This window comes from Bos javanicus, chromosome 1, assembly GCF_032452875.1.
Source record: "Bos javanicus breed banteng chromosome 1, ARS-OSU_banteng_1.0, whole genome shotgun sequence".
Lineage (NCBI taxonomy): Eukaryota > Metazoa > Chordata > Mammalia > Artiodactyla > Bovidae > Bos > Bos javanicus.
In genome coordinates, this window is record NC_083868.1 from 12,120,589 (window position 1) to 12,132,693 (window position 12,105).

Consider the following 12,105-nt stretch of genomic DNA (forward strand, 5'->3'; position numbering starts at 1 on the left):
TTTCTTTGTCCTTTATTATCTGACCAGCTGCTGCTGTTGCTAAGTCACTTCAGTAGTTTCCGACTCTGTGCGACCCATAGACGGCAGCCCACTAGGCTCCTCTGTTCCTGGGATTCTCCAGGCAAGAATACTGGAGTGGATTGCCATTTCCTTCTCCAATGCATGAAAATGAAAAGTGAAAGTGAAATTGCTCAGTTGTGCCCGACTCTTAGAGACCCCATGGACTGCAGCCCACCAGGCTCCTCCGTCCATGGGATTTTCCAGGCAAGAGTACTGGAGTGGGTTGCTGTTGCCTTCTCCAATTGTAATGCTAAATAATCCAAAACAAGCTTATTTAATAAATAATCTAAATAACTTCTAGTTTAGAATTGCAAATCTGACCTCAATTCAGTTCAGTTCAGTCGCTTAGTCATGTCTGACTGTTTGCGACCCCCTGAATTGCAGCACGCCAGGCCTCCCTGTCCATCACCAACTCCCGCAGTTCACTCAGACTCAAGTCCATCGAGTCAGTGATGCCATCCAGCCATCTCATCCTCTGTTGTCCCCTTCTCCTCCTGCCCCCAATCCCTCTCAGCACCACAGTCTTTCCAATGAGTCAACACTTCGCATGAGGTGGCCAAAGTACTGGAGTTTCAGCTTTAACATCATTCCTTCCAAAGAAATCCCAAAGAAAGGGCTGATCTCCTTCAGAATGGACTGGTTGGATCTCCTTGAAGTCCAAGGGACTCTCAAGTCTTCTCCAAGACCACAGTTCAAAAGCATCAATTCTTCGGCACTCAGCTTTCTTCACAGTCCAACTCTCACATCCATACATGACCACAGGAAAAACCATAGCCTTGACTAGATGGACCTTTTTTTGCAAAGTAATCTTTCTGTTTTGAATATGCTATCTAGGTTGGTCATAACTTTCCTTCCAAGGAGTAAGTGTTTTAATTTCATGGCTGCAGTCACCATCTGCAGTGATTTTGGAGCCCCCCAAAATAAAATCTGACACTGTTTCCACTGTTTCCCCATCTATTTCCCATGAAGTGATGGGACCAGATGCCATGATATTAGTTTTCTGAATGTTGAGTTTCAAGCCAACTTTTTCGCTCTCCTCTTTCACCTTCATCAAGAGGCTTTTGAGTTCCTCTTCACTTTCTGCCATAAGGGTGGTATCATCTGCATATCTGAGGTTATTGATATTTCTCCCAGCAATCTTGATTCCAGCTTGTGCTTCTTCCAGGCCAGCGTTTCTCATGATGTACTCTGCATAGAAGTTAAAAAAGCAGGATGACAATATACAGCCTTGACGTACTCCTTTTCCTATTTGGAACCAGTCTGTTGTTCCATGTCCAGTTCTACCTGTTGCTTCCTGACCTGCATACAAATTTCTCAAGAGGCAGATCAGGTGGTCTGGTATTCCCATCTGCTTAAGAATTTTCCACAGTTTATTGTGATCTACACAGTCAAAGGCTTTGACATAGTCAATAAAGTAGAAATAGATGTTTTTCTGGAACTCTCTTGCTTTTCTGATGATCCAGCAGATGTTGTCAATTTGGTCTCTGGTTCCTCTGCCTTTTCTAAAACCAGCTTGAAAACAAGAAGTCCACGGTTCACATATTGCTGAAGCCTGGCTTGGAGAATTTTGAGCATTACTTTACTAGCGTGTGAGATGAATGCAATTGTGCGGTAGTTTGAGCATTCTTTGGCATTGCCTTTCTTTGGGACCTAGTCCTCACTAAAATTTAGCCTCTGGAATACACAGGTCTCAAACCTGGTGAGTTTTTTTTTTTTTTTTTAATGGCTACATCCCAAACACACAAAAGAGTGCTAAAAGAGTGAAAATGAGAGTGTTAGTCACTTAGTCATATCTGACTCTTTGTGACCCCACGGACTCTAGCCTGCCAGGCTTCTCTGCTCATGGAATTCTCCAGGCAAGAACACTGAAGCAGCTTATCAGAGGATCTTCCTGACCCAGGGATTGAACCCAGGTCTATTGCATTGCAGGCAGATTCTCTAACATCTGAGCCACCAGGGAAGTCCATAAAATAGTGCTGAGGATATCTTATAAGCTTCATAGATATTTACCAAATAAACAGATGTGAATGAAGGCAAAGCACACACACACATATGCACATGCACATACACAAGTTTTAAGTGTAAGTGTCTGGTCATTCACCAGAATTTTTCAGATTTTCATTTGATCCACTGTGTGCCGAGGGCTGAATCTTCTGGTCTTGGCTGCAGTAGTAAACCAGAAGGCAGGAGAACAGAAGTTGGGAGCAGTTTTTCCTGTTCTAGTGACAGCAGCCACTGGGCTCAGATGCCACCACTTTCCTCTCCTCTTCCAGAATCATGTTGACAAACAGCTTCCATATTAAGAGCACTTGCAGGACTTTCAAGTTCCCATTATCCACGTGGTCTCCAAAGAGGTCAAGCAAGTGGATTGTCTTCGGCGGGTGTTCAGCCACTGGTGTTAGCTGGTTGACTTTATCATTCAGGATTTGCTCCATTTGTGTGTTTGACTGCTCCAGCCTTTCTTTCTCCTCTTCCTTGAACTCTCTGCTTCCATTTCACAATTTCTTAATTGAGCATTTCTGGACTTTCTGGAAAATAAGTATTTTCATTCACATCATTCATTATTTTCTTCTGAAGTTGTTCTCCATTTTTTCCTGCATTTATGGTGGGTTTTCCATCATTCACTTGGGATAGTTGAGAAATCTGGCTCCTCTGTGCCTTTCCAGTAAGTCCACAGTGCTCAGAAGAGATGACCTCTTCAGGTTCATATTCAGTGCCAACAAGCACAAGGTTTGTACCACGAGAGGACTCACATACATCCTAGGGGTTCCTGAGGGCTTCTGCGGCTTTTGTCATTGGTCTGATGTTCTCACTGCATTCTCCACAGACTTCAATGTGCACAAAATACTTCTTGCCTAGCAACTTAAAATGTGAAGTCTCTTTATTACTAGCATCACAATGCATACCAGTATATCCCAGGAAAATGAAGGGAGATTTGGCATTTTTCTCAAGCCTTCAGCAGTCACCAGCAGAGTACCCTCCAGGTGCTCCAAGGATAAAGAAAGTGGATCAGTTGGCAGGTAGCTAGCCCTCCATGGCTGCGTAGACCTCCACAACTCTGCCTCAGAGGGCCCTGGTTCTATGGGTCACAGCTGACCTCTTAGAACCCTGTAGAGTGTTCTGTCTCTAAGGAAAACAGGTGCCCGGCAACCTGATAGATCAGTTCAGCTAGGAGAGTAGAGTCCAACCAAGTCCTAGAAACAAATTTTCCCTAACTTTGGTCTAAACATGGACATCACCAGATGGTCAACACTGAAATCAGATTGATTATGTTCTTTGTAGCCAAAGATGGAGAAGTTCTATACAATCAGCAAAAACAAGACCAGGAGCTGACTGTGGCTCAGACCATGAACTCCTTATTGCCAAATTCAGACTTAAATTGAAGAAAGTAGGGAAAACCACTAGACCATTCAGGTATGACCTAAATCAAATCCCTTATGATTATACAGTGGAAGTGAGAAATAGATTTAAGAGCCTAGATCTGATAGATAGAGTGCCTGATGAACTATGGAATGAGTTTCGTGACAATGTACATGAGACAGGGATCAAGACCATTCCCATGGAAAAGAAATGCAAAAAAGCAAAATGGCCATCTGGGGAGGCCTTACAGATATCTGTGAAAAGAAGAGAAGCGAAAAGCAAAGGAGAAAAGGAAAGATATAAACATCTGAATGCAGAGTTCCAAAGAATAGCAAGAAGAGATAAGAAAGCCTTCCTCAGTGATCAATGCAAAGAAATAGAGGAAAACAACAGAATGGGAAATACTCGGGATCTTTTCAAGAAAATCAGAGATACCAAAGGAACATTTCATGCAAAGATGAGCTCGCTAAAGGACAGAAATGGTATGGACCTAACAGAAGCAAAAGATATTAAGAAGAGATGGCAAGAATACACAGAAGAACTGTACAAAAAAGATATTGATGATCCAGATAATCATGATGGTGTAATCACTGACCTAGAGCCAGACATCCTGGAATATGAAGTCAAGTGGGCCTTAGAAAGCATCACTACGAACAAAGCTAGTGGAGGTGATGGAATTCCAGTGGAGCTATTCCAAATCCTGAAAGATGATGCTGTGCAAGTGCTACATTCAATATGCCAGAAAATTTGGAAAACTCAGCAGTGGCCACAGGACTGGAAAAGGTCAGTTTTCATTCCAATCCCAAAGAAAGGCAATGCCAAAGAATGCTCAAACTACCGCACAATTGCACTCATCTCACACGCTAGTAAAGTAATGCTCAAAATTCTCCAAGCCAGGCTTCAGCAATATGTAAACCGTGAACTTCCTGATATTCAAGCTGGTTTTAGAAAAGGCATAGGAACCAGAGATCAAATTGCCAGCATCCGCTGGTTCATAGAAAAGCAAGAGAGTTCCAGAAAAAACATCTATTTCTGCTTTATTGACTATGCGAAAGCCTTTGACTGTGTGGATCACAATAAACTGTGGAAAACTCTGCAAGAGATGGGAATACCAGACCACCTGATCTGCCTCTTGAGAAATTTGTATGCAGGTCAGGAAGCAACAGTTAGAACTGGACATGGAACAACAGACTGGTTCCAAATAGGAAAAGGAGTACGTCAAGGCTGTATATTGTCACCCTGCTTATTAAACTTATCTGCAGAGTACATCATGAGAAACGCTGGACTGGAAGAAACACAAGCTGGAATCAAGATTGCCGGGAGAAATATCAATAACCTCAGATATGCAGATGACACCACCCTTATGGCAGAAAGTGAAGAGGAACTCAAAAGCCTCTTGATGAAAGTGAAAGTGGAAAGTGAAAAAGTTGCCTTAAAGCTCAACATTCAGAAAATGAAGATCATGGCATCCGGTCCCACCACTTCATGGGAAATAGATGGGTAACAGTGGAAACAGTGTCAGACTTTATTTTTCTGGGCTCCAAAATCACTACAGATGGTGACTGCAGCCATGAAATTAAAAGACACTTACTCCTTGGAAGGAAAGTTATGACAAACCTAGATAGCATATTCAAAAGCAGAGACATTACTTTGCCAGATAGCATATTCAAAAGCAGAGACATTACTTTGCCAACAGTTGCGTCTAGTCAAGGCTATGGTTTTTCCTGTGGTCATGTATGGATGTGAGAGTTGGACTGTGAAGAAGGCTGAGCGCCGAAGAATTGATGCTTTTGAACTGTGGTGTTGGAGAAGACTCTTGACAGTCCCTTGGACTGCAAGGAGGTCCAGTCAGTCCATTCTGAAGGAGATCAGCCCTGGGATTTCTTTGGAAGGAATGATACTAAAGCTGAAACTCCAGTACTTTGGCCACCTCATGCGAAGAGTTGATTCATTGGAAAAGACCCTGATGCTGGGAGGGATTGAGGGCTGGAGGAGAAGGGGACGACAGAGGATGAGATGGCTGGATGGCATCACTGACTCGATGGATTTGAGTCTGAGTGAACTCTGGGAGTTGGTGATGGACAGGGAGGCCTGGTGTGCTGGGATTCATAGGGTCCTAAAGAGTCAGACACAACTGAGCGACTGATCTGATCTGATCTGATCTTGGTCTCAAAGTAGAAAGTGATCTCACCAATTGCTGTTGTTTAGTTGCTAAGTCATGACCTACTCTTTTGCAACCCTATGGACTGTAACCAGCTAGGCTCCTCTGCCCAAGGAATTTCCCAGGCAAGAATACTGGGGTGGGTTGTTATTTCCTTCTCCAAGGTATCTTCCCCACCCAGGGATTAAATACACATCTCCTGTGTCTCTTGCATTGCAGTCAAATTCTTTACCACTAAGTCATCTGGGAAGCCCTATTTTATACATAGTATCAATAGTGTATATGTGTCAATTCCAATCTCCCAATTCATCCCACCCCACCATTTTCCCCCCTGGGGGAAAGAAATCCAAAAATGAGGGTATATATATGTATATGTCTATAAAGCTGATTCACTTTGCTGTACAGTACACCTGTGGCGGATTCATGTTGATGTATGGCAAAACCAATACAATATTGTAAAGTAATTAGCCTCCAATTAAAATAAATTAAAAATATATATATAAAGAAATTAGGAAAACAATTCCATTTACCATTGCATCAGAAAGAATGAAATACCTAGGAATAAATTGAACCAAAGAGGTAAAAACACAAAACTTGTATTCTAAAAACTGTAAGACATGGATGAAAAAAAGTTGAAACCACACATGCATATTTAAATTTAGAAGATTATTCCAAACTGTTTTCCAACATACTTGTGAAATTTTTATTTTGATGAATGCCTGAGTTCTGGTTGATTCTGATATTCTCTAAATTCATTATTGTCAGACTTCAATTTTTGCTAAACCTATGTGAAAAATAGAATTTAAATTTTTTTAGAGGTTTAATTTGTATCATCTAAGTTTCCAATGACTGAGAATTTAATATTGGATATGTTGGCTACATGCTGTGTTTATTTGGTAAAATACTTACTTATATTCTGCATCTATTTTTCTTTGGCATTGTTTGTATTTATTTTATTTTTTTTTACAAATTTGCATTTATTTTCAATTCATAGATTGCTTTATATTTTCTGCCTTATTTAAGACATTACACAATTTGAAGATCATAAAAATATTATCCTGGGTCACATTGTGTTATATTATTATTGTCTTATATTATATATATTGTGTTATATTATCTTGTGTAGAAATTGATTTTTTGAAGATTAGAAGTCAGCAGTTATTTTTTAAATAAAAACTATTAAAGTGATTTTTTCCTTATTGATAAATGTGTCTACCTCCACTGCAATCAGAGTTTTCACATGAAGAGTACCCACTTTCGAGTTATTCTAATGTATACCACTGGCTTACTTTCAATAATTATGTTTTCCATTTCTTGTAGCATTCTGTAAAATCTTTTACATTAAGGATATTTCCCCTGTAAAACACAGTGTTTCTCTTTACTTCACTTTTGCTAATGCTTTATTCAGAAATCTTACAGTTATTAAGGATATTAACTTTCAAATTTTAATTTAGTTTTTTTATTTGTATATTAAAATATATTTGCCTGATTTTGGTAGGTGATTTCAGCTTTACAAAATTGTTGCAAGGTGTTTCTTAAAATATTGGTTTTATTTATTTTTTCTTCACATAATGGAGAAAAATTACCAATGAAGCTATTTAAGTCAGTATTTAATTTCACAGAAGGTTTTTAATTAGGAGATAAATTGTTGGAATAAATACAGGATACTTTGTTATATACTTTTTCTGATTTAATTTTAATGATTTTTCCCCATGATACTTGTAGTTTTAAACTAAATTGTTCAAAGAAAGAAGTTATTGAAATATTGATTTAATTTTTTAATAATTGAGAATATTCAAGTCTTTTATATCTTTAAGTTAGAGGATGTTTGCAATCATTAATTTTCTACTCCATCTGTTTTTACATTTATTGGCATAAAAGTGTTTCTAATTTTATCATATATTTTCATTATCTCTAGTACCTATCTCTAGTACCTAGAGAGATCTAGAGAACTTTTTTATTCTCCTTTCCCCTGGATTAGTCTGTTTAGGTACAATTCTTTAGCCTTTCTAAAATAACGAATTATGACTTAGCGTTTTTTTTCTGTTAAATTTATTTTTATATTTTGTTTTGTCTCGTTTCATTGATATCTTTAACTCTCTTAGTTTTCATAGATTTAAATTGTACCAATTTTTTTTTCAGGCTTTATAATATGGATTCTTGAATCATTTATCTTCAGATTTTTTTTTCTTTCTAATACAGCATATGAGACCAGAATATCCCTAAAGCACTGCCAGAATTCATTGCACAAATTTTGACTTACTGTATTTTATTATACTTCAGGTGAAGATATTTTATGTTTCTCTGTAATTTATTTCTTCCTGTCAAGGTTATTTAAAATTCTGTTACTTGATTTCTAAATATATGTAATTTATTTCTGCTCTTCTTAGAGAATATAAACAAATAGATACAGTCCTTAAAAATAACTTGTCTCATTTTATAGTCAATTAATCATTATTTACCAATCAATTTTGGTAAACGTTTTATGCCAGCATGAAATAATGCATAATTAGTTTTACTCAGATGCAATTGACTTTCCATAAATTTCATTTGTCGGTTTTGTTAACTGTGTCAATCAGATTTACTGTATCTTTACTGAATTTTCTCTGGTCTAGTAATCCACACAAAACACAGCAACAGGATTTGTGTGTGTGTGTGTGTGTGTGTGTGTGTGTGTGTGTGTGTATGGGGGTGGCGCTCAGTCACTCAGTCATGTCTGACTCTTTGTGACCCCATGGTTGGTAACACACCCAGGCTTCTCTGTCCATAGAATTTTCTAGGGAAGAATGTTGTTGCTTTCTTAGCTCATAAATAAATCCACACATTAATCAATTGCCTAGACAAAGTTGTGGCAGAAATATGTCATTTCTCAATGCTTGCTTTTTATTATATTTATTATATAGGTTTGTGCAAAAATAATTGCAGTTTTGCATTGTTGAATTTTGCTGTTTGATATTGGAATATATTCTGAAATAAATGTGGCTATATTATATATCTTTAATGCTCATTTCTGATGGTTTTTCTTGTGTGTGTGTGTTGTTTTTTTTTTGCTAATCACTTACTAGTTGCTGATTATTTTATATTTATTTTAGACTATAGAAATGATGTTAGACCAAAAGCAAATTTGAGCGATTTTTAAATTTACATTCAAAATGGGTCACAAAGCAGTGGAGACAACTTGCACCATCAGCAAAGCATTTGGCCCAGGAGCTGCTAGTGAATGTACAGTGCACTGGTTCTTCAAGACCTTTTGCAAAGGAGATAAGAATCTGAAGATGAGGAGGGTAGTGGCCTGCCATCGAAAGTTAACAATAAACAATTGAGTGCCATCTTTGAAGTTGATCCTCTTACAGCTGCAGGAGAAGTTGCCAAAGAATTCAGCATCAACCGTCCTACAATAATTTGGCATTTGAAAAAAATTAGAAAGGTGAAAAAGTTCAATAAATTTGTGCCTCATGAGCTGATTGCAAATCAAAAAAATCATTATTTTGAAGTGTCGTTTTCTTTTTTTTTAATTTAATTTTATTTTTAAACTTTACAATATTGTATTGGTTTTGCCAAATATTGAAATGAATCCGCCACAGGTATACTTGTGTTCCCCATCCTGAACCCTCCTCCCTCCTCCCTCCCCACACCATCCCTCTGAGTCGTCACAGTGCACCAGCCCCAAGCATCCAGTATCATGCATCGAACCTGGACTGGTGACTCGTTTCATACATGATATTATACATGTTTCAATGTCATTCTCCCAAATCTTCCCACCCTCTCCCTCTACCACAAAGTCCATAAGACTGTTCTATACATCAGTGTCTCTTTTGCTGTCTCGTATACAGGGTTATTGTTACCATCTTTCTAAATTCCATATATATGCATTAGTATACTGTATTGGTTTTTTTTTTTTTTCTGGCTTACTTCACTCTGTATAATAGGCTCCAGTTTTATCCATCTCATTAGAACTGATTCAAATGTATTCTGTTTATTCCATGCAACAATGAACCATTTCTCAATTTGATTGTGTTATGTGATGACATTTCACTTGTGATGTGTGACAAAAAGCGGATCTTATATAATAGGCAACAAGCAGCTCAGTGGCTGGACTGAGAAGAAGCTCCAAAGCACTTACTAAACCTAAACTTGAACCAAAAAAAGATCATGGTCACTGGTGGTCTGCTGTCCATCTTTCCACTATAGTTTTCTGAATCCCAGCAAAACCATTACATCTAAGAAGTATGCTCAGCAAATTGATGAGATGCACCAAAAAATGCAACGCTTGTAGCTGGCATTGGTGAACAGAATGGGCCCAATTCTTTTCCACAACAATGCCAGACCACACTTCATACAACCAATATTTCAAAAGTTGAACAAATTGGGTTACAAAGTTTTGCTTCATATTTCATATTCACATGGCCTCTCACCAGCCAACCACCACTTCTTCAAGCATCTCCACAACTTTATGTAGGGAAAACACTTCCACACCCAGCAGGATGCAAAAAATGCTTTCCAGGGTTCAAATCCTAAAACATGATTTTTTCCCTATAGGAATAAACAAGCTTATTTCTCATTGGCAAAAATGTGTTGATTGTAACCGTTCCTACTTTTATTAATAAAAATACCTTTGAGTCTAGTTATAACGATGTAAAATTCATTATCTGAAATCTCAGTTACTTTTGTACCAACCTGATAATTATTTTCTTCTGCTTATATATTCGGAGAAGGCAATGGCAACCCACTCCAGTACTATTGCCTGGAAAATCCCATGGATAGAGGAGTCTGGTAGGCTGCAGTCCATGGGGTCGCTAAGAGTTGGACACGACTGAGGGACTTCACTTTCACTTTTCACTTTCATGCATTGGAGAAGGAAATGGCAACCCACTCCAGTGTTCTTGCTTGGAGAATCCCAGGGACAGGGGAGCCTGGTGGGCTGTGGTCTCTGCGGTCCCACAGAGTCGGACACGACTGAAGTGACTTAGCAGCAGCAGCAGCAGCTTTTATATTAAAAAATGCAAAATGTTACATTTTTCCTTTTGCTAATTTCAATTATAATTGCCCAAGATATGATTGAATGTAAAATTTGAAATCTATAATATTTTAAAAGCTACATTCATAACCAAATAAATATATGAGAAAGAAGAAATATTTAAAGTACTTTTGGATAAAAAAATAGCTTTCAAATAACATATTTCCAATTTATTTTTTTCTGTGACTTTATTGTAACCTGTATCACAACCACGTAACACCGTGATACCAGAATATTTATCATTTTGTGTGGTGAATTATATAGTTTCTACTCTGAAATCAATACACAGAAATATCCCAATATTTGCATGATCTAGCTTATACTAAAATAAAGAAAAGAGTATAATTTAGAAGTTGGGCCTGGCATAAATTAATAACATTATTTCCAGTACCTAGAAATTTCCTTTAAAAGTCAATTTTAAAATATGTGAATTCAGAGCAATTCAACTGATACCAGCTCAAAAATCTAGAGTAATTTAAAATATCAGTAACATATGAATACGTTGAGTAAGTATGTACATTATATTTTCTGGTATTTGATCATTTTTCAAATGTTTAAGCAGATCTTCACTTACGGTTTTATTTGTACAATTTAATATGGTTATAAGAGTGCAGACACCAAAATGAGTAAAGAGAATTAAGGGCCCAAATTATGTCATGTTACTGCAAATTGTATCACCATTTTTTAGCCCTATGGCCTTATAGTTTGAAACTTCCTTGATTTAATGACAATCAAGAGTTTCTTTTACTGCCATTAATAGGTTAATCAACCATTAAATTTGCCTTAATAGTTCTTTGATCTGAGTAAAGAATTTTAATTTTTTCTTTGGATTATTTCAATTGAAACATACGTTTGGTTTTAGAGTAATGTATTTTTCTTCTTTTTGCAACCTACGATGCCCATTCCTTTTCAAGAATTTTTTGAGAAGATGTTTTATTCGTAATCACTCTTGTTTTCTGTAAAGCAAATGCCGCAATGATTGATCTGTCCAATACTGAAGGAGCCCTGTTTGAATTGATCCTAAGTCAATACATGCTCTTAAAAACGAATGAGTCCTGAGAATGAGTATCCAAGATTTTCCATCACTAAAGTTCAGTTTAATTCCTGGTTGGAAACATTTTCCAAGATTGTAGCACAGGAAGAAGGCACACAGGTGAAGAATGCTGCTCTCATTGAGTTATAATGATAAAGCAGTCTTCTGTGGAGGCCTAGGCAACCAGAGTTCCAAAGCAGGCCAACAGAGAATAGAATGCTTTGCAGAGAGAAAATTCTGGCAATCTGTAAGATCCTCTTCAAGCCTTCCTCTGGGTGTTAATCAGCGTATATGTATGAGGAAACTGGGTAAGTCAAGGAAAGAACCATACAAAAGTGTTTCAGGAAAGAGTACTTGGAGCCAACACAAGACAAGGAATAGTATATCTATTCTTTTAAGTTGGATGGAAGATTTGATAATTATGGGCCATGATGAAGATAACTCAGAAAGTATTGCCTTATTATTGAATTATTG